This window comes from Gavialis gangeticus, unplaced genomic scaffold (genome assembly GCF_001723915.1).
Source record: "Gavialis gangeticus isolate Ggan-Ray unplaced genomic scaffold, GavGan_comp1, whole genome shotgun sequence".
Taxonomy (NCBI): domain Eukaryota; kingdom Metazoa; phylum Chordata; order Crocodylia; family Gavialidae; genus Gavialis; species Gavialis gangeticus.
In genome coordinates, this window is record NW_017729022.1 from 18,274,803 (window position 1) to 18,294,408 (window position 19,606).

Here is a 19,606-nt window from a genome sequence, read left to right on the forward strand (position 1 = left end):
TGATGTGCCGGTCATGGTTGAGGAAGCCAAAGCCCGCCTCAAGACACCATTCCCGAAGCTGCCAGCTGGTCTCCCCAATGCACGTTGCATGCCGTCTTCCATGTCCACTCACTGGTAGGATAGAAGAGAAAACTACCTGTTATCTCTTCTGTGAATGTGAGATAGAGTTTGAACTTTCTTGTGGAAAGGTTGACCTAGGCTTCATGTCTCCCACTTCCTTGACAAGTACTCTAATGAGTAAGCTATTATACAGAATTTGAGCACTACCATCCTTGTTTTTTGAGTTGCAACAGCTTTAGTTGATGTGCTTTGTACTGACCTCAATGTGTGAGTTTGGCATTTATGAAGTCTAATGAATCAGGCCTTTCTGGGAACTTCAGCAGTGTTTAGGTGATTTTGGGGGCATCTACACATGCACTTTACTGCAGAGTTGACTAATTTGCTCTGCACTAAAGTGCCACTGTCTACATGTGTGGTGGTATTAGGCCAGAGTAAAATAATTAACTTTGCTTTAAGATAGTACTTCCTGACAACAGTACTTTCCTATGGCAGAGTTACTTACTCCACCATGAAGCACATGTAGACGGTGCCTAGGGCTGGCTGGGGCATGAGGGAGCTATAGTACTGGGGCTGCCTATAGCACCCTCATGCCCCAGCTAGCACTTCCACAGCATGTTGAGCTGAGATGGAACAGCTCTGGGCTGGCAGGCTGACCCCCCATACCTGCTGCCTGCTGGGGTTGGGCAGGGTAAATGCTGAGTCCAGGAGCAATAAACTCTGGTGTAAACTGTGCCGGAATGTATTCAGTCAAATTAATTGCATGCATAGATACACCATTCTCCTAGCTCCACTCTCCATCAGAACGGATACAAGAGCTAGTTTCTTTACTGCTCAGACTAGGCCTATTTTGAGTATATGCAAAAAACTCTAAGTTTAGAAGCCTGGGGAACTTTTCAGTCTATAATATAGGGGTTTAAGGGGTTTTGCAGCCACTGAAGTAGGGTTGATTTGGATCACATTTTATGAACTGGGCACCTACATTTCACTACTGTCCTACTTAAGAGCCAAATGTACAGGTTTGGATCTGGCCCTTACCCTCTAACATAGATTAGTAATTAGCAACTTTATGCTCTAGCACTGCTAATCATTAGGTAAAACATGGAATGGAAATTACCTTAAGTAAACATGTGTCCATTAGTGTTTGTTCCATATAGGTGTCAAATAGGCAATTGCAGCACGTTCAGCACTATGACACTGAGGCCGCTAGAAGACATTTCTTCCTTCATGTAACAGGCAGTATCACCTAATGGAAACTCCTCACAGCGTGTGATCTGCTTCACGTTCAAAGGGCAAGCTATCCAGAGGGGAAAAACGTGTCTTGGGAACTTGCTCTGGCAGCGTTTGCCAGCAAGAGGATCTGGAGAGCTGCTGACAGGGGATGTAATCCACATCTGCAGCAGTGCTGGGAATGAGAAGTCACCTGATCTCCGACTGAGTGAAGGAGCTGCCCCCTCCAGCCCTGGTACAGATCCAGGGAGTCCCATGTGAATAGCAGGTGGGTGAGCAGGAACAGTGAGGCTCAAACTGTCTAGATACCTCATGAGGTGCTTTTACGTATGTTCTCTGCAGGCAGGTTTATGAACAAATTCCCTCCTCCATCTCTCCCTGTGTCAGACAAGTAAAGCACGCTCCACTGAATGTTTGTTTACACTTTGGGTTTCACAAAAAGGTGCTTAATGGTTTCTTAAAGCAGCAGGCTTGAAGCTTGGTTGAAGAAAGGAGGGGCAATGAGCCATGCTGTCTTCTGCTACTATTCTTTGGGACAGCAAAGTCATAAAGGCTGCTGACAGATGTGAAAAAAGGAAAAAAAAGTGCTTTATTGGAAGAGGCAGTGCATTAGTTCAACCCAGGTCCACAGCACCTGTATAGATTGGGTGTGTCAGCAGGGATTTTTGGCACATTTATCTAAAGCTGATGCAATCAGCTATTAGATGAAAGCACCAAAAAAGTCCCGCTGAAGCACCCGATCTATGCTGATGTTGGGTGAGCCAGGTCAAACTAATGCTATGTCTCTTCTGAGCTTGCCCTGGGTTCAGCACAGGGGCATACAGAGTTGAAAGTAAAATGCCTTTTGGTGGGGATGGGGGGGTTGTTTTTTGTTTTTTTCATCTGTGAGCAGCCTCTAGCCCCTTGCAGAAAGGCAAGAGAGAGAGCACTGTACACTGGAATGCTGCAGGACCTGGCCAAATGCTATCAGCCTGTGTGACATGCCACATGTTCAAATCAAAACTTCATAGAAACTGACTACAGAAGTATTCTGCATATTTCATGTAACAACTTTGTGGCTTGTTGGCCATTTTTATTGTGTGATAATTACTTTGCCTGTATAACATGTGTAAATTTATTTTGCAGTTCATCAGTTAATTGCATGATAGCTTAAACATGTTTAATCGTTAGTTGACATGTGGAGTGTAAATTACCTTAAGTAAATACTTGTCTATAACTGTTATGATAGAGGTATAAAATAGGTAAGTATAGCAGGTTAGGCATGATGACATTGAGTTTGATAGTCCGGTAGTCAGTCCTACCTGCTGTGCCCTCCAGCTTCTTAGTCATCATCCTTTTTTTCTATCCCACTGCCAAACCAGATATTAATAGGTATCATAATTTGGGAGGCTGCCCTCAGTCTTAATTGCTTCACTCTGCCCTTCTTATCATAGGGCTGTCTGTCTGGCACAGTCAACACTCACCCTAGCAAACCTTAGCAATAACCAGGGGCTAGCCTCCCAGGTTTGCTTCTCTGCCTTGCTATTATGAGGCCTGATTAGGCCTACCTCAACTCTAGCACTCTGAGCGCTAGCTACTCTTGTAGCTTTGTCGCAATTGCTCTTTCAAGCCAGCCTCTTAGTTCCAGGTTCTGAAAAGACTGATTCTCAGTCTCAGGGCTTCTTGCCCCAACTAGCCTACCCATGGTCATTACCCAATTAAGTCTTCAAGGCTCCCTGCCTTGAACCATTTCTCCTGAGGTCATTACCCTAATCAAGTCCTCAAGACTTCCTGTGTTGAACCAGTCCCTTCGGGCTTACTTGCCCATCTTCAGCTCTTTTTAGGCTTCTGTCCTTAACATAGCCCTTGGGCTCAAGTGCCTGCCATCAGTTACCCAAATTCTATCACCCTTCCTCAGGATACCTTACTATTTGTGGATCAGTCACTCTACAGCCTATCAGGGCCAGACTCCTGTTTCCAGCCCAATAACTGAGCTCATATAGCTCCCAGCTCTTCTTCTATTTATCTGATCTTTCCTTCACTCTGCTGGGCATAGAGGTTATTCATTAGTGTAATCAGTGGCCTGGAACTTTGCACTGGGCAGCCTGCTTCTTTTGAAGCCTTACACCTCCTTCTACTTTAGCTCTGTAGCTTTACAGTTCCTGCTCACAGCTCCTTCCACCAGCTAATTGCACCTTTTACAGCTGTATAGTGCTGCCTCTTACCTATTAAATAACAGGGATTAGGGGAGCCCGTTACAGGAAGTGTTCTGTGCATTAAACAGAAATTGAGGTTTATTTTATATAGTTTTTGAAACCTATAGAGCTTAATTTACTGGCCATCCAGGGACATAAATAATGAGTGACATCCAGAACTGAGTTCATTTGTTCCCTCCCCTTTGATTCAATAAATTGTACCACAAAGAATATGAATATACAGCTCATTTTCACGACAACAGAGAAATAATCCCCCATTTCCTTTTGCAAGGAAGATTATCTAGAACGTGAATATTGGGTTTCGGTCTTCTTCAGGTAGGAGGAAACAGATTACTCTCCACCTCTTCAAAAATGCATCTTATTGGATGTATCTACACATGAGTTTTACTGGGGAGCAGACTAATTAGCTGTAAAGTGTCACTGTCTACACATTTGACAATATTAGGCCATAGTAAACTAATTAGTGCCTGCGTAAGATAGTACAGTTGGGGATAGTACTATCTTACATTGAGGTAATATACTGTGATTAAACTCACATATGGACACTGACCATGGGTGTAATTTACTCCTGATCAGCCCAGCCAGCCAGAGGCCAGATTCCTGCTTACTGCCTAACCACACAGCTCCACACTTTCAGCACCCTCCTGCCCCAGCAAGACCCTCCTCCACCTGATACCACCACCCAGAGCCCAGGGCTGACCCTCATCTGCCCCCAACCATGCACCTGCCAGCCCACATAGACGTTGCACCCAAGGCACACATGTAGATGCTGCACCCAGGAGTAGTTTATTCTGGCTCAAATAGCTCTGGAGTTTATTGCTTCATATCAGTTGCATGTGTAGACACACCCATTGTAGGCTACATATATTGAATTCACAAAGCATTTTCAAGTTGTGAGGATCAATAATTACTACCATGGTTTGAATGACTTGTTTTATATTCATATAGGCAAAACTGTTTGAACTATTTACAAATATGGACTATTAAAAAAAAGAGAGAGAAAGGCAAGCAATCTTAAAATCTTAGCTGATTATCTGTAGGAGATGAGGGCATAACCCCTTTTCTCTTGCTTATGGATCCCTTGATACTTTAGCTTTATCTCTCTGGACTTCTGTACATAGTTCTCTGGATTGTATTGTTACTCTGGTTCTGCCCCTATAGTCTGGTGAATTTCAGTGTGTATTTAGTTGTGTTCATTTTTAAATATTTGACATGGGCAAAAGGACATTAGAAAGCACTTGGTATTTTTTGGCACAGAACTCAAGCTTTAAATGAGAGCTTTGCTTTGCAAGCCATTATGAGAAATCATTTTTTTTCCCCAGGACTTGCTATATTTTTCAAATTATATTTAGATTCATACTGTCCCTGTACATCCAACACTAGTGATGGGAGAAACACAATAACATGGGTGTGATACACATCTTACTTCTACAGGTACTTGTATTATGGCTAGGGCCCTACCAAATTCATGGCTGAAGTGGGCTGCACTACACCTCCTTTAATCTTGCAGGTTCCCCTGTGTGCCCCACTACCACTGATTGGTAGAGGGGCCCCACTTGTGGCTCATTCCTGATTGACAGGGAAGCAAGAACCATGTTTTTAAATATGGTGCCATTTTGCCTTCCGCCGCTGATTGGTCAAGGGGCCCCGGTGGCCACACCATTTGCTGTTGACTGGTGGGGAGGCAAAAATGGTGCCATGTTTAAAACCAGGGTTTTAGGGTGCCCTGCCAGTCAGGAGGAAGCCACAAGTGGGGCCCTTCCACCAATCAGTGGTGGGGGACACACCAGGGAATTTACAAGATTCGAGGAGCCACAGCACAGCCCACTTTTGCCGTGAATTTGGTAGGGCCCTAAGTATGTGATGTTAGGAGGCACCAGATATACAGTGTTGCATAGTTGGGATTGTTTGATGTGGAATAGACCTAGACCATTACATTCCTGCCTCCTGCTGCTCCTGTGCATAAGTGACCCAAGAAAGCATTACATGTGCAACTCGGGGGACTGTGTTGTATTTGTTATATTGTTCCTTTTGAGAGTCCTGTGTACAGAAGCGCTCAGAGAAAGACAGCTCTTAGGGAATAAAACAGACAAGGAGAAAATTTAGGGCTCCAGAGCCCCATACACATAACATTAACTTTGTAAATTAAGTAAATAGGATTCTTCATGGACATCAAATTAAGTGTTTGTAGGATCAATGCCTTAACAAGAAATATGATAAATAAGAGCAGGATGAGGAAGGATACCAATAAATATGAGTGCGATTCACACATAAAAACTAAGTACCTTTTGTTGTTCTTTAAAACTACATGCTATCATCCGTAACAGTGTACAAGAAATAATTTCTAATTTGAGTGGGATATAACTTTTTATATGGGAAAATAAATAAAAAGTATTATGAAGTGAGGAATAAAAAAGGACTGTTGTAAGACTTTATATATGATGACCAATTTGTGAAAGACAAAGGCCTTCAAGTGCCGAAATTGGGCACTTGTACACATGATGAAATTGACCTTTTTAGTGGTTTAATTGGCCTTCTATAGCAGTTTAATTGTGTCACACATAACACATACAGCAGCATATTTCAATTTAATTTCATCACGCTGTACACATGTGGTGGCGTATTGGGCTGAAAATGACTGTTATGTAGCAAACTAAAACACATCCTGATGTATTTTAGTTTGCTACCTAACAAATTACAATAATACATCCATCCCTGAGCCCGCCTCCCAGGCTTCCAGCACCCTGTGCACTGTCCCCATCGCATTCTCTGGCTGCCGGCACAGTCAGCTTGCCCCTGAGGCAGCTCAGGGAGGCAGCAGGAAGGCAGTTGGATGGGCTAGTGGCAGGAGAAGGTGGCGGGGATGGTGCATGGGGCACTGGAAGCCTGGATGGGCTTACGGAAGCTTGGGATTGGCAGGCTTCCAGCGCCCTGTGCACTGTTCCTGCCGCATTCTCTGGCCACCAGCACACCCAGCTGCCTTCGTGCCACCTTTCTTCACTGCTCCAGGGGCAAGCCAACCCATTCCTGGGTGGTCCCAGGTGGCAGGAAAGTGGTGGGACAGTGCATGGGTGCTGAAAGCTCAGCGGGGGGGAGGAGGGCAGCAAGGGGCCTGCTTCTTTCTTTTTTCTGGCGGAGCCTGCCCATTTCTCCTGCAGCTGGTGGGGTGAGGGGGGGGGGGGCTGAGAGCTGCCACAGGTGTCTTGAGTTGCAGGGGTACGGTCCTTCCCTCCATGGTGGCAGCAGCCCATGGGGCCATCTGAGCAGGCTGCTAGCAGGCTGGATGCTGCCCTAGCTCAGAGCCAGCACCCAGGCCACTAGCAGCCCACCTGGTCAGCACCGGGGAGCACTGCCACTGCAGAGGGAAAGACCAGGGCCCCCCACAGCTCAGGGGCTGCTTGGCTTGCCAGCAGCTGCCCACAGGCAGGCTGTGCTGGGAAAAAAAGGAAAGCAGTGATGGGCCCAATCTTTCTTTTATTCTAATGGAGCCTACCCATGGCCAGGGGAACAAGCTGCCCGTAGCATCTGAGCTGCGGGGGACCCAGTCTTTCCTCTGTGGTGGCAGCTGCTAATGGACTGGGTGCTTGCTCTGAGCAGCTCTGAGCTTGCTGGCAGACCGCCTCCTGGCCCCCTGGCTACCCCTACACTCTGCCAAAAAAAAAAAGGATTGGGTCTCTCACCATTCCAGTGATGGAAGCCCCTAAATTGAAATGGTGTGTTTTTAATCGTAACAATTAAAAACCCACCATTTCAGTTTAGGGGCTTCTATCAGTGTTATGGCGAGGGGCCCGATTCTTTTTTTTGAGGGGGGGGGAACCTGCTGATGAAAGAAATCCTTAGATATTAGGCATAAATAAATACTGCAATTTAAACAAGATAGGCAACATTTAGACTGGAATCCACAACCAAATACTTCAGATCTGCTTATTTACTCCAGTGATCTGGATTAGCACTATTCCAAAGATAGTTCTGCAATATTCAAGTGAGATTTGAGTTTAGAGTTAAACCTTTCACTCAGTTTAGATGTGAAATTTTGCTGGAGCCTACTGCAAGGGACTGGAGCCTGCTGCAAGGGACTGGAGCATAGGTAGTCTAGTCTAATGGTTGGGCTGCTGAAGGAGTAGTAGGGGGCCAAGGCCTGGCTCGGAGTTCAGGAGCCACATTACCACGTTTCCAGAGGGAAATCCAGGGACAGTCCACACTACAGGTCAGAGTCAGGATCCAAGGATCAGATGCCGAGTTATTAGATCAAAGGGACAGTCCACAAGATGGAAGTACAACAGCAGAGCCAAACGGGCTTAGGAAGCAGGAAACAGATTCACAGGGAAATCCAAAGCTGAAGTCCGAGAACAAGCCAAAACCAGGGTCAGGAACTAGGAAAACCAGAGTGCAGGAACCAGTTCAGACTGGGTCAGAATTGTTGGGTGGCTTGCAAGCTGCTGCCAGAGGTGGGAATAAAGAGGAGACTGAGCTCCCAGCAGCCAATCAGGAAGCCAACTTAAATAGCTGGGGTACAGCTTCTCTGCCAGAGACCCAAGACAGGCATGGCTGCCTCTAAGGTCCCCAACAGTACCAAGGACTCTAAAGATTCAAGCTTTATCCATTGATGTATATGACAAACCTTTATTGACTTCACAGCTGCAAAATCAGACCTTAAGAGAGATCCAAAGATGGAACTCATGGAAAGAACAGCTTACAGCGGTGGTATAAAAGATACAGGCTGAGGGCCAGATCTGGCCCATGTAGCCCTATGATTCAGCCCTTGGGTCTCGAATCAACCCCATGTGCTACATGTGATGAGCTGGCTCTGACCCCACATGCTGCATGTGATGTATACACACTAAAACTTTGATGTTACATTTTTTGGCCACTTGACCCACAATTCAAAGTCTTATGTCACAGACTGACAAGTCTAGATGCTTGCTCTGACCCCATGTGCTGCATGTGCTGCAGCTGGTATGCTGCATGAAGCACACAGGGCTGGATCTGGCACCATGGGCACTGCACATGGCACAAGGGGCCAGTCCAGGATACATGCTGCATGTAGTGCCCATGTTAGACAGGCCCTACATGCTGGCTCCAGAGCTGGTCTGGATTGGGCCCACAGACAGGCTCCATGCACCAAAACCAGATAACAAGGCCAGTTAGGTGTGAGTACTTTAAGTAGCATAGACCCCATGCTGGCTTAGCATATGCATTTGGGATTTGGGCTGGTTCACGCTGGACACAATGTACAGGGCTGGTATAAAGCACATGTTTCATGAGGGTGCCTTTGCCTAGTGGCCCTGTGTACTGGCTTTAATTCATGGGTCTAGTCTGTGGGTCTGATCTGTCCTTCAGACTGGGCCCACACCCCTCATCTTGCCCATGGGGCTGGATGACTTTTTTACCCCTGGTTTACAGCATAGGTCTGCAGGCTGGATTGGGCATGTATGTTTTCTTGAAACATTTACCATTTAATTTATAATCTGGTGGCTTTCCAAACGGTCTGCTTTTCTGAGAAGAGCATTTACAGTTCACAAAGTCTTTACTTGCATCATTTGGCATCATTCTCTTTGAGGCATAACTACAACCAAAAAAAAAAGTGACATCTCATCTAGCAACACAAGAACATGCCAAATAGGTTTTTTCTGATTGGTTCATACAGTGAGCAAACAGCTTTAAAAACAAATCTTTAGCTCTATGTCAAGCATAGCACAATGCATACTAAAACTTTGGTGTTACATATTTTGGCCACTTGACCCACATTTCAACATCTTATGTCACAGACTGACAAGTCTAGATGTTTAAAGGTCTCAGTGTGTGACTGGAAAATTCCATTGCTTTTAGGAACATGCACTTTATCACCTCTGAACACTGTTTCCATTGATGTCATTGGGAGCTCCACTGCCAAGTGAGGACAACAGCCTAATAGCATAGCAAATATTTTGAGTTGTATTAAAATGTTCCCCATTATGAATGTTTTTTCAGCAGGGTGTTTGAAACTACAAAGATTGCTTTCAGTACTATGTGCTTACACATTGGTGTGAATGCATCGTCTCTTAGTATGTACATAGCTGTTTTCTAATAAGATTATTATGAGGATAGAAGAACTACTATGAACGCTGGATAGCTCTAGATAAGTACTGCATTGCTATGAGCAGTGGGGAATTTATCCATGACACAGGATTACTAAATAAGCTTAATCTTTAGTTTGAGGTTAGTATTTTTTTTTTTTATTTTTTTTTTAGTTCCCTGGAACTAGAAAAATTAGATAGGGAGCATGTTAATCTTTTCAGAATGATGATACTTAAGCACAACTGCCCAAGCACAGATACTATTAAATAGAACTCAGTGTTTCACCTATGCCTATCCACATAGAAAAAAAACTGACATTAATAGATAACATTTCAAAGAAGTGAACCACAGCAGGACAGTAGAAGAACTGTTAAGTGCTTGTTGGGGGAGTCTTTCTATACTTAGAGTTATGCCTCTCGAAATATCTAGTGAAGCCCTGAAAAGAGCATATATTTTCTGAAAGGCATCATTAACATAACATTCCTGTATTTTTTCCATTTTAGAATGGTGAATGTAGTGGTTCCCGGTTTGGTTTCTCATTGGAAGAAGGTGTAATCTTCTGTGGCAATGGTTCATTGTTCAGGTCACCAGTAATAATGTTTAGGTGAAATCTTTGACATATTTTTAGAGCTAAAAAAGCCGTGTTAAGTTTAGATTCACACAAGCACATGAACCCCTGGGAGATGAATTAATCACTGTTAAATGGTGAACCAGAAAAATGTAGTCTGTCTTTTCTTCCATTGGAAACATTTATTAATTCTGCAAAGCACCTTACTTATACCATTGGATTTTCTAACATTCCCACTGACACATTTACCATGTAAAGTATAAGCTGGTGGCTTTCCAAATGTTATTCTTTTCTCAGAAGAGCACTTACAATTCACATATCATGTGCCAATTCTATTTCTAGCTATCTTCATTATAAACACGTGGCACACTTTGTTAAATATATGTACCCAGTGTTACTTTATATCTATTTATATAGATCTCTTTCATAGGTATTTTGATTCTTTCCTACTTTTACTTGTTTTTCCTATGGTCTAAGGACCAGTTCCAGCACATGTCTATCCATGTGCTTAACTTTATTGTCAGAGTGACATCAATGGAAAGATTCATATGAGTAAAATTAAGAAAATTTTCAAATGTTGCAGGAGCCGGCCTGCAACTTTAGACAAATGTGACAGGAAATAACTATGCACTATATCGTGCCACCAGTTTTTAAGCAGAGCTCCCTTTTCAAGTGAATGGCACTAATATAGAAGCCACCATGTATTCTAGCATACAACATACACCTTTCTCCAAAAATCAGCTTTTAGGAATTGGAAAGTGAGGAAATACAGTAATAGCAGCTTCTGCCATACAAGCCTCAGCCAGGGGAAAGAGAAAGCAATGCTATATGTGTTTGATTCTACTGCATTTCTAAAATAGAGGGGAGCTTACAGTGCCAGGGCAGGGGCTCTTGATGAATGAACTGAGTGGGCTCACAGATGTCTCCATAGGTGCTGCTGGCTAAGATCTGGCCCCCAGCAGCCACAATTTTCCCATCCCATTCCAGCCCTGTCCCATCCCGTTCTACCCTCTCCTTACCTCCCGCCCAGTGCAGCTGCTTTTGTTTGCCCTGAGGAAATACTGTATTTTTCTTCAAATAAATATTTTTTCCATTCTGCTTTTCAAGAACAAGCCATGTTTCTTATCTGGGGTTCTTTTATATGCAAGAAAATATGATGATTCTACGAACTGATGAGCATATTCAGGAACTCTTATAATTAGGCCCATTTTTGTTGAAGCACTATAAATACACCCCTTGCTGCTTCAGAAGAGATTTTACAATTGTTATTAAATAATACCTGATTTTAAGTCAGGGTTCTACCATTTTGTGACAAATGGGCCTTCACAGCAGCATATACAGAAGAGAGGCATGGGGCCAGTCCATGGGCTGAATCAGGGCCCATGTACACTGGAATCAGGCCCTGGGGCCCAGTGCCTTCCCCATCTTCCAGACTTGGGTCCCACCCCACCCCTACCTGCCACAATAGGGCCCTGCACACTGGAATCAGACTCCAGAGCCCTGCATCACACTGCCCCACCCTGCTTGGCCCCATCCACCAGGGTCAGGGCTTGTGCTGCCCTGCACACCTGGATTGGGCACAGGGGCCCTGTGCTGTTCTTGCCCCCTGGGATTAGGCCCCAAGACCCTGTTGCCTCTGCACAGCCCTGTGTGTTGGAATTGGGCCAGAGAGCACTCTGCATGCTCAGTCCTAGATGCAGGGTCATGCCATCTGGCTTGCAGAGCTTCCCGCATGTCTGGAAATTTGGCAGCAGAGAAGCCCTGCAGGCTGGATGATCCAATGCTGGGATACATATCATCACTGGCAGCTGTTTTGTAAATATAAATTAATATACATTAAAAAAAAAATCCCACATGTCTTTTAATTGAGGCTAGATTGATGACTTACATTATGAAAATATGTATGAGCATATGAACACATGTGTGGATAACACTTCATTAAGGTAAGTTCAAGTGCTCTTCAGGCTTAAGGTAGAAATAAAATGGGCTTTGAAAGTGAAGCAATTTAGCTTGATGAGAGAAGTGTAGATAAATTATTGAATGATTTAACTGTACATTTCCTTGCCTGTTATGCTTGGTAGTAGAGAGCTATGCAATTTACTTATCTCAATTCAGTGTAATCTGTTTCTTTTGGGTAGTAGAAAAGTTGTTATATACACTTGGGGTGAAATTCCATTTCCCAGAAGCCAGCTCATTGAGACACATCCTTCCAGCTTGCCTGCATGTAGCTGCCTAAATGCCTGGCCAGTGTTGCCTATAGTGTGTGCTCAGCCTGTATGTGTAGTATGCATACACACTTAGGGTGCATCCCCACAAGCAGGAATATGTGTTTCCCTAGGGACAAGTAGCAGCAGCACACCTCGTGCTGTGTGGCACATTGCCCCCGGTTGGGTTGGGGATGCTGGTGCCAGTAACTATGCTATCCTTACCTGGGGTCGTAGTGGCAGCCAGGGCCTGCAGCCGTGGTGCTCCTGCAGCAGGGAATCTGGCTGGCAGCTGGAATTTGTCTCCAGTCGGTCAGACTCCAGTTTTGGGCACTGCGCACTGCCGCCACATGCACTGCCCCACTTTTTTTAGGCATCGGGGTTTTTTTACCCCCTCCCCCTGCCGAAGAATCCTCCACTCTGCAAAGTAGCAGCATGGTGAATGCCTGCATGTGTGGCATATGCAGTATGTGGTGCTGCAGATGGGTCCGCATGTTCGTGCTCATCTGGATATGCCCTTAAATGTCCATGCTGCCAGGAAACAGAATTGCTATGTTTGTGTAACTGCCCAAATGCTATTTAGATGGCTAAACAACTGTCCCTTGAACAAGCAAGGGGAAATGGAATTATACCTTTATTGTGCAAACATTTTTTTTCTCTTACATTGTGTTAAAGTTAATTCAGTACCTGATTTTATGGAATCAGTGCAGAAAGTTATAAATGCTATATAAAACAAAATAATACTGACATGCACAAAGGAATTAAAAAGAATGCTTTAAACTCATTCTTGTGTTGTTTCACCCTCATTGCTTTTATACCAATGAAATTGAAGCATTTTTCAGAAATGTAATCAAAACTGTAATAGAATTTGTTATTTTTTTTTGTGCCAGGCTTTTGAATTTTAAAAAAGTATGCATTCTTTTTTATGTTTCCAGCCTCAGTGCTTCTCCCTGAAGAAACATGAATATATGCAAGGCACATTTAACATACACACATACACAGAGCAGCCAGGCTTTAGAGAGGAAAATAACACTGCAATATAAAGTCCCATTCAGCCTTACTTAAAAAATAATAAAAATTAAATATTTTTTAAATTTTCCAAGTATATGAGTGTTTTAAATGTTATCAAAATTAAATTTGATTTGCTTTTCCTCTGGATGACACAGATATTATTTTATAAGCATTATCAGGAAGTTACAATAAGTCTTTGCTGCTGAAGAAACAGCTTCTAAAAGAAAAATAAGGTTTTATTTTATTAAACTACTGCATTTTATGGTGTATAGGTCAATACGTTGTATAAGTCGACCCCGTATTTATGTTAAGAAAAAGTTAGGATTTTTGTATGTCCAGCGTATAAGTTGACCCTACCTCAATGTGTGAGGCTTTGAAAGCCTAGGAGGGCTCATGGGAGAGGTGGCATGCTGACAGGCTCCCAAGAAGTTGGATCAAGCACCTGGGAGCTCGAGCAACACATGGCCTGCTGGCAGCCCACCCAGCCAGCCCTGGTGGGTGCTCCCACCACAGGGGGAAGGACTGGGCCCCCCTGCAACTCAGGGACTGCCCAGTCCAATGGCAGCTTGCCAGGGCAGGCAGGGAGGCCCCACCAAAATCAGAATCAGGCCTCTCACCACTTTTGTCTTAAGCAGGCACCCATGACTGGCAGGACACCTGGCACCACCTGGGAAGGCACTAACTTGCCCCACAGGCAGTGCAAGGTATCAGCCAGGGGTGGCAGAGGAGGCTGTCCCTGCCCAACATCCCTAGCCTCCCCCATACCCAACATCCTGCACTGCTCCTGGGGCAAGCCAGCCCCTTCCTGAGCAGCACCAGGCATCCTGCCAGGAGGCTGCTGAAGATACAAGTGGAGAGGGGATTGATTCTGCTTTCAGCAGAGCCTCCCTGACTGCCTCATGGCTGGGGGACCAGCTGCCACCAGGCCAGACAGCCCCTGAACTGTGCGTGATCTGTCCTTTCCTCCATGGCAGCAACATCCCATGGGGCCAGCTGGGCAGGCTGCCAGTGGGCCATGTGTTGCCTGACCTCCCAGGGGCCTGATCCAGCTTCCCAGGATCCCACTAGCATGTCACCTCTCCCACAAGCTCGTCCAGGCTTCCGGCCCCTTGCACACTGAGATGGCGGACGGCGTATAAGTCAAGGCTGAATGTTAAGACTTAAAAATTTGTCTTCAAAATTCAACTTATACACTGTGAATTATGGTAACCCAGTGTTGTTGTCCGAACAGAGTACAGACCTCATACAATTAGGTTTTGTAGATAGTAAAATATCATCTTTGTACAGCCTTTTAAAAAAAATTGTAAACCTCAGGCTCTTCCAATCTAAGAAACTACGTGCTTTGGCTTTGCATACAATAATGTCAAATTTGTACTTGTGTTTATAAATTTTGCCTTAACTGATTTACCACAAATAAAATCATTATACTTAATTTTAATTTATTTTACATCTTTTATGTACAAAAATGACATGCTATTCAAACAGGATTATTTTAAATTGACAGTTTCAAAGTGATTAAGGTTGTAAAAAGTGTTCTTTATTAACTTATGTTTAAAAGATTACTACTGTGTTAAGCAAGCTGTAATCTGGTTAAATGTACAATGCAAGACAAATAAGAAAATCCAAAACAAAAATTGACAGTATACTAAACGCAACATGGAAATGAAAGTGTTTTAGTTCCATGTCCTATAATAGCAAAAAGGAAGCTACTAAAAATAACTGTAATGATACCTAAAAAAAAAGTTGACATTTTTCTTAAAACAACTCTCATTTCCCCATTGAGTATATGCACAAGAAAGACTTGGAGATAACCTTAGTATTGGACTACAGGTGATTGCTGCCAAGTTGATACCCATAGTGGCTAACCCCTCCTGTTATTTTCTGTGCATTTTGATTAGATGATCATACATTTAAGTTATAAAACTTTTTTTCTATCAAAGAAATGTTATCTGTTTATGGGAAATCTGTCTAAAAGAAAAGTTTTTGGTTGTAGTATTAAAAAAATTGATGGAATGGAGAGGAAGGCAGGAATTCTAGCGTCCCAGATTCCCTTCCTTTTATAAATTAATGGAGTGTACCTAATATATTTGGACTGATAAATGTTATTCTACCTCAGAGCTCTGCAGGATATAGATTTTATGCCAAATAAATCCTCCTTTATTCTACTTTGTGGCCTCAAAACCTATCTGCCACTACCATTAACTCTAGCTATTATGAAATGGAAATATTGTTGTCTGGTTTGCATCCTTTGAGCTTTTAGACACATTAGGCATAAAGTTGTTTTATTGTCTCCAGTGTTATATCATTCATGAACTGTGTATTTCTAGGGAGGAAAAAAATGAGAAAAAGGAAATACAAGTGTTGTATGTATAAGTGGAAAAGAAAGAAAGACTGTATTAAACATAATACATAGTGTCCTAAACATTTATTTCAACAGGTATTTTTTAAAAGAGAACATTTTATTGCTTAAGTTCTGTTCAGATCATAGCAGTACAATAACTTATTTTTAAAAGGAAAGTGGTCATCTTGTTTAATATCTGCTTTTTACTTCTGCTTATTATTTAGTCTTTGTACTCCTTTTAACAGCATGTTTAGCAAGAGGCAAAAATTAAATGTTGATTGAAAAGACAAAATAGCAAAAGAGGAAAAAAAATAGATCTTGTTTCCGCCTTTGCTGTTTGCAATTCTGTTTATATCAAGGTAACAATAATACACTACAGTTCTTCTCCAAGTGAGAGTTCAATTCCACACACAGACAGTGAAGCTACAGTAGTTTCCATCAGATAATACTTTGTGGGCTTAACTTTGCCACTGTACAGAGAGGGCAGCGCAAATTGTATTCCACAGTGAAGTACTTTCGAACAGAACACTTAGCTACAACAGAAAAAAAAGGCAGCGCTAAGTGTGGCTTTTGGGATGTGCAGGCTTTGTATTAGGCCATTGTGAGAGGGTGTCTTTCACACTTGTACCTTTAAGAGTTCTCAAAGGCACCTTCATATCTCTTTATATATAAAGGTTCTTGCCCCTAAAAAGTATTAAGTCAATTTATAATAGAGCTCCTGCAAAATACAACAGCCTACATTTATCAGTGACAAACAATTGTGTAGATTCTATGTACAGTAGTCAGCTAATGAATATAAAGTAGTGTAATTTTCACCAACCTGACACCCAGCAAGTGTACAAAATAAATGTACTCTACTTTCTGGTTCTATCACCTGTTCTGCATCATGTGTAGTCATTTACACCAATGGACAATGGGTATAAAATGTTTGCATTCTTATTTGAGTGTTTTGTATCCATCCACCATGGATGAGTGGAAATGATTACTGCTCAATAAAACAGGCACATACTTACTGCTCAATAAAAACACTTAATCCCACTTAACTTTCTTACCTGTAAATGCAAGTATTAAACAGGTTTAGTTACTGAGCAGTGATGCACAAGTAGACACAACCTGGGAACAAGTTTGCTCCCAGGTGTACCCAGCCACTAGGGGGGCTGGCTTCAGGTCTAAGCTAGGAGCCTCTTTTGCTTCAGGGCTGGACTACCTCTATGGCAGCCCCTGCCTGCAAACATTTAACAGCCTGCAAATATTTTTAGCCCTGGGGCACACTCATCAGGGAAACTGTGTGTCTCCCTGGGCAGGCCACAGGCTACCCCAGCGCTGCTGCTTGGCACCTTGCTGCTGCCCGGCTGCCGAATCAGTGCCATCAAGGCAAGCAGTGCCATTGAGGCCTGGCCTGTCAGCTCCCTGGCCCAGCTGCAGGTAGCTTCTAACCAGCAAGGCCAGTGCCATCTGCTTGCAGCACACCCCCAGCAGCCTGCTCTGTACCTGCAGGTGCTGCGGGACATTTCCTCTGCCACGCAGCTGACTGTCCCATGCAATGGCCACGCACTGGACACTGCTGGTAGCTGTTCAGGCCCGGCAGCTCAGGGACAGCTGTGTGAGGGCCCAGAGAGCTGGTGTGGGACCAACCACGGCCTCCTGGCCTCCTCCTCGTCTGTGGGCATGCCCGTGCCTTTGACCTCCACCCAGGACTCCAGCTGGACCAAGGAGGAGACTGGTGACCTCATGGTGCCATGGAGTCAGACAGAAGTGCAGCAACAGTTTAAGCAGGACAGCCAGGCCAACATGCATATTTGTGAGGTACTGTCAGGCTGGATGCAGGAGTGAGGGTACAAATGGTTGGCACAACAGTGCCTCATAAAGGTTAAGCCCTTGTAGTCACAGTGGATTGCCATGACGAACCACAATTATTGGTCTGGCCATGGCCGCAAGTCCATGTCCTTTATGCAGCAGCTGATGGCCATTCTTGTACCCTGGGACCCAGGCCACAGCCATGGACTATACACCAGCACGGGCAGTGTGCCCAAGCCCCTGCCCCAGCCTGGCACCCCCAGTAATGCATCACTGGGGGAGGGACCCTTGGACACCCAGTGGCCTGTCCTGCCCAGCTTCCCAGCTGCAGTTTCCACCAGCAGCTTGAGAAGCCCTAGCCAGCACCTGCCTCACCAGCTCTGCAGCCCCATTCCCAGCCATGAGGAATGGCTGGCCACCAGCACCGCCAGCTTCTGCCCTGGGGGGGGCCCCCAGCCGGGTGCCTTCACTCCATGATCTGTGGCCCAAGGACACCAGCCACAGCTTCACACCGTCGTTGACAGGGAGGACCTCACTGAGCCACCAGCCACAACAGCCGCAGCCACATGGTAAGGCCCACACTCCCCAGGGTCCTCCCTGCCCCTGTCCCAGCCCCCACCCCTACCCTCCATCCCCGTCTGGCCTGCCCTCAGTCCCCTGGCCTCAGCTTCCCCTGCCACAGCATGCAGAGAGGCAGGAGACACTGCTAAACTTTATAGAACAGCCCGTGCCTCTGCATCTAGGTGGACATGGGCCTCTCATATACCTAGGAACATGTTGATGCTGGCAGTGATATCCCCTTTGGTTGTGAGGGGCAGGGATACATAGTGAAGCCACAGGTAGCTCTCCAGTTTTCAGTAGAGATTGCAGGGCAGCCTGGGCTTGCCCCCTGTGCCATTGTAGCCCCACCTAGAGTGGCAAGACACCAGCATGCACCTGACCCTCCCTGCAGACACCCAGCTGTACCAGAAGTGCAGGTGTGCCTGGGGCACCATGAGAATTATCAGCAGCAGGGCATAGTGGGTTGGGCATCCTTTGGTCTGTGCAAGTAGCTCATTGTGCACTGCAAATAGCCCTCGGACACATACAGCAGCGGCAAGTTCAGGGTGCAGCTGCATCACAGCAGGGGGCTGGCCCCAGGGCTCCTCCCCGGAGAGGACCCCAGCAGGGAGGACAGGGTCCAGGCAGCTCCTTACCCCAATTGTTCAGTAGCCCTGAACCCCCCCTACCCTCAGCCCAGGTATTGTGGGCTGTACAGCAGCACAGCACACCAGTTGGCCTGCAGAAGGGGAGAGGGGTCTGGTGCCACTGCAGCAGGTGCTACCAGGACCAGGCAGACCAGGAGTTCTGGGCTGAGCTCCTGGTCCTCAAGCACAAGCGGCTCCAAGTGCTGCGAGAGCAGAGTGCCATCCTGGGCTGGGCAGTGCAGGCCATGGATGATGACAGCTGGGTGCTGGACTCTATTCTAGCCCTGGAGGTCACCTTCATGCTGCCCACTGCCCAGCCTCTAACCCAGGAGTGGGCAAAATACAGCCCATGAGACCATTTTATCCTGCCCACGGGGCCCCTAAAATTTTTAGAAAATTAATATTTATCTGCCCTTGGTTCCTGTAAAAAATGACAGGAACCAAGAGCAGTAGGACCCAGGGGAAGCTTGGCGGGCTCCCACAACAGCAGAGCCCACCCGGCCATGCCCCAGCAGCTGGAAGCGAGAGCAGGGGATTCTGGCCTGGGACCACATGGCTGCCCCATGCCAGAACCTCAGGTAAGGGGGAAAGGGCAGGGGAGGACCCCAAGGAAAAGTGGCCCCGGGGAAAAGCTGAGCATGGGGGTGGGAAAAAGCGGCCCCTTGCCCTCCCTGTGGCCAATGTCCTGCGCTGCAGCCGCTCACAGCCCACGCGGGACTGTCCTAAGCAGGCACAGGCAGCCCCACATGGGCTGCAAGTGGCTGCAGTGTGGGGTGCCAGGCTGCTTTTCCTCCCCTGCACTCAGCACCACCTTGTAAGCCGGCTCCACTGTGCCTGCTCCAGACAGCCCTGGGTGGGCTGCGAGCCCTGCGTGGGCTGCCTAGCGCATGAGCTCCGGGTGGGCAGCAGCAGGTGGTGGGGTCACAGCTGCTGCCGCCAACAGGCGATTCCAGAGCTGG

At 45.6% G+C, this 19,606-nt stretch overlaps 1 protein-coding gene across 2 annotated transcripts in view; it reads left to right on the forward strand.

Annotated features, from left to right (window-relative positions):
• Window positions 1–19,606, forward strand: part of SLC16A7 (solute carrier family 16 member 7) — a 181,441-nt gene that overhangs the window by 128,021 nt on the left and 33,814 nt on the right. Inside the window, exon 2 of one of the 2 annotated variants that reach the window (XM_019514631.1) lies at window positions 1,349–1,555. The exons of the other annotated variant lie outside the window; for it this stretch is intronic. The gene's annotated coding sequence lies outside the window, so the exon portion shown is untranslated. The remainder of the gene's footprint in view (window positions 1–1,348; window positions 1,556–19,606) is intronic. 2 annotated transcript variants of the gene reach the window in all.